This window comes from Zea mays, chromosome 7 (assembly GCF_902167145.1).
Source record: "Zea mays cultivar B73 chromosome 7, Zm-B73-REFERENCE-NAM-5.0, whole genome shotgun sequence".
Classification (NCBI taxonomy): domain Eukaryota; kingdom Viridiplantae; phylum Streptophyta; class Magnoliopsida; order Poales; family Poaceae; genus Zea; species Zea mays.
In genome coordinates, this window is record NC_050102.1 from 18,900,594 (window position 1) to 18,904,683 (window position 4,090).

A 4,090-nucleotide genomic window follows, 5' to 3' on the forward strand; every position below is an offset into this window, starting at 1 on the left:
TTAAAACTAGGGAGGCAACCAAATATTTGTAGGCAGAAAACTATCTGAGCAGGTAAAACGGATGGCAAGAGAGCGTGTCAAATAAATTGTGGCGAGCCCCTATTTATAAACCCATTATGTTGGAGACTGGAGGGTCCCAGTTGCCAATGACTGTTGCTATTCTAGCAAGAGGAAGGTGTTTTTTCGGACCTTCGGCTCATAGCCTTCGTCCATTTCACAATCTGAATCTATTATTCTAACAAATTAATATTGCGAGGGGCTACTGTTAGGGGCCTTCGGCTTCCGAAGGTCCTCAAAAACATGATTTAACAATGTTTCTGGAGTAAAGTACATTAACAGGTATCTTCGGACTTGGATCAGAGCCACGGTAGGACGAAGCACAAGGAATACGAAGGTTGGCGCAGAGCCGAAGCTGTGTGTAGAAGAGCTTCAGGAGAACGGCGGGAAAGGAAACCGACTTAAAGATGAAAAACCAGATTAGACCTCGAAGAATTATCATAGAGTTATTGATAAACGTAAAGGGCATTAATGTAATTTTGCATGGGCTGCGACCCATGCCTATAAATAGGTGAACAGTATCCCCGTACTATTCACGCTGATTTGGCATTGGCTTTTGCGTCACACTTGTACTTTTACCTTCTCACGAGCTGAAGGTACATTTGTAATTTGACATCATTTCTATTCCTTCATCATAATAAAATAGGAATGGATTGTCAATAATACATAATCGTTTATGTTAACTTATATGTTTCATATGATTCCTTCCTCATTATTATATTTTATGCTAATGAAGGTATGTCCTTCATAACCTTCGTCCGGAAATCATTATATCCTTAGGGAAATAATGCTTCGAAAGACGAAGGATATTAACATTTAACATTTTGTGTTGCCTTGTTCTTAATTCATAGCATTTGAGAACAAGTCCCCAACAATACGCCTCTGACAAGCGGGCCTCGGGCCTGTTGTAATGCTAATAAGTTACTACTACTGGAGTATTTTCTTATTTACAAACACGGTTCAAAACGGGTGTGATTAGGCTATCCACGTCATTTCCTTATTTATGGACTGTCCGATTTTTCATCTACGATCCCTGTCCACCCAGGTGCTACAAGCCATGGTAGCTTTGTGCCTTTTCCCATTCCATACGGCTCTAGAAACTTCATCCGCATCCATTGTCTCTTGCCCACCAGTCCACCACACTCAACTCTGCATGGACGACATGGACAGCACCGCCCGCTCCGCCGCCTGTTCATCCTAGCGTCCTGTGCCGCCGCGACCTACAGGTACTTCTCGTCCACGCTCCCTCCTCTATTGTGCACTAGACGTAGCTGCTGATCCGGTTCACCACTATTTTTTTGACGTCTCCTTCGTTTTAGGGTTCTTGTTTTTTGACTAGCCGCGCACCGCCATTTTTTTGACGCCTCATTCGTTTTAGGGTTCCTGTTTTTACAACCGGCCACGCTTTGATTTCCTTATTTACAAACACGGTTCAAAACGGGTGTGATTAGGCTATCCACGTCATTTCCTTATTTATGGATTGTCCGATTTTTCATCTACGATCCCTGTCCACCCAGGTGCTACAAGCCGTCGTAGCTTTGTGCCTTTTCCCATTCCATACGGCTCTAGAAACTTCATCCGCATCCATTGTCTCTTGCCCACCAGTCCACCACGCTCAACTCTGCCTCGACGACATGGACAGCACCGCCCGCTCCGCCGCCTGTTCATCCTAGCGTCCTGTGCCGCCGCGACCTACAGGTACTTCTCGTCCACGCTCCCTCCTCTATTGTGCACTAGACGTAGCTGCTGATCCGATTCACCACTATTTTTTTTTTGACGTCTCCTTCATTTTAGGGTTCTTGTTTTTTGACTAGCCGCGCACCACCATTTTTTTGACGCCTCATTCGTTTTAGGGTTCCTGTTTTTACAACCGGCCACGCTTTGATTTAAAGTTTCTTCGCTATCTCTATTTTAGGGTTTGAGTTTTCGCTAAACAATCATTGACTTCCATCACAAATCGTTTATAAATTTGCGTCTATCGCCTGTACAATTTTCCAAATGTTACTGTATACTCAAAGGTTTACGGTTTGTTTTTCTTGGAGTCTCAGAAATTTTTTCGTACATTACAAAGCGCCTATGAGTGATCTTGTCAGTCTTCTAGGTTTCAATATTAAATAAAAAATCTTTCTGATGGTTTAATGTGTTCCTCTGCTACACCCATTTTCATTGCAGCTTGCCTTTCGAAACACGTTGAGTAATACCTCTCCTCCTTAAGGACTGCAACGACGAGGTAACTATCTCTTGTATTATTTCGTTTCTATCAAGGTATCATTAGTCGGCTGCATGTTATGCTTCGCTTAAATGTCAGCTTTATCTACTTCGCAATTAATGTTTTCACTTTAGATAAGGCCATGCTGCAATATCTTTTTGTGTGGGGGATTTAGGTTCTAATCCTCTTCAGTATTGAACGGGCTTCACATTTAAATGTTGGGTTGTATTGTCAGTACTTTGTACCAAAAAAATAGTGTGGTCGATTTAGATTCTAACCCTCTTCTTATGCATTACAACTCCATCGACAAGCGATTTCAGACATAGCAGCATGTCTTCTTATAACTCATGCTTCAAAATACCTTTATGTATATTTTGTTGTTTTATAATTTGTAGATTGCATGAAGACAACTTGCGTATTAGCATCATGTGTTTCCCAAATTAGCTCATATAAATCTTCTGCCATGTTTTTTATTGAACCTTTTACTTACTCCCTCGAGTATGCATGGCCTGTTCGGTGTGCCTATTTTTTGGCATAACATCCCATATGATGCTTGACTGTTGGCTCCTCACCGACCAACCACTAATGCTTTCGTATTATATATATTTGTTTCATAGAACGTTTTTATGTATCGAATACAACGATTATTTATTAGGCTCCTTTGTCCAACATTTAATTTCATCACAATTTATTCATATGCGGCATGCGACATATGCTCTGTATTTCTTTTCCTTGCACATGGACCTTGGTATTAACATTGTATTGTCAATATTTTGTATCAGTGTTCCTTCTCCTTTTTGAATCCCATAAGTTGCATCAATATCACGTATCTACGGTTCATCCAAAGAGGTAATTAGCTCTTGCCTTCCGTTGTTCTACATTTCCGTGCAATTGTGTCATTGCATGATTTCATACATGGACATCTGATTATATGTCTAAGTCATATAATTAATTTACATAATCTTAGTAAATTGCAGATTGATAACATAGGCAGTGTATGCTGCTACGATAAAAATTTTACAATCATAGTTACAACGTGATATCCAAAATGGAGCATATTAATGCAAATAGCAGAAAAAAAGGAGTAAGTGCCTTAGAACTCTTCTACAGACTTTTTTCCCTTCCACCATACGGATTGTGATATGCTCATGGCACATTAAATGTAACAGATCATAGTAATGTATGTTGTGCCCCATCAGCTATACCTCCTGGCGAAGCTCGTCGTATACGTAGGCATTTATTGAATGAACGAAGGTTATTATCCGCAGGTAGCATCATTACCAGATAATTTTTAAATACGGTTTCCATGACTATCTAGTGATGATAAAGAGAATAAATTGTATTAGGTAATCGCATATATGCTCAACAGGCTCCGACATTGCAATGTGGTCACTTTGACCTAGAATTTGTTAAAACACTCAAAGGTACGGTCGTATGGATATCTAATCCATTAAACATTTACATTACTAGGTATACTTCACTATCTTTCCTAATTTGTGAAAAGTGGGGAATAAAAAATGTCATTATTCTCTATTTATATGTCGCTATCTTTCCTAATTTGTGCGCCAAAATGCAGCATCATACCATTCTCGATCCTACTATGGAACACCATCATACCAGTGTAGTCACTGCTCTGCTCTTTTTTGGTATAACGAAAGAATAAGATCATCAGGTGGATCGCGCGCCATTGTCTACAACAATTATTGTAAAAATGGCAAAGTCTGTCTTCCTCCTTATAGCCCTAGACCTGAGCCATTACTATCGCTAGCACGATTTGATGGAGATTCGATATCTAAGGCCTTCATGCAAAATGAAAGGGAATTA

General features: G+C 40.1%; 1 long non-coding RNA gene across 1 annotated transcript; it reads left to right on the forward strand.

The window, feature by feature from the left end:
- The first annotated feature begins 1,644 nt into the window (after positions 1-1,644).
- On the forward strand, positions 1,645-3,082 carry LOC109940929 (uncharacterized). The gene is made up of 3 exons (XR_002263697.2): positions 1,645-1,755; positions 2,230-2,287; positions 3,049-3,082. It is a non-coding gene; the product is annotated as an uncharacterized lncRNA (long non-coding RNA).
- Positions 3,083-4,090: the final 1,008 nt, after the last annotated feature.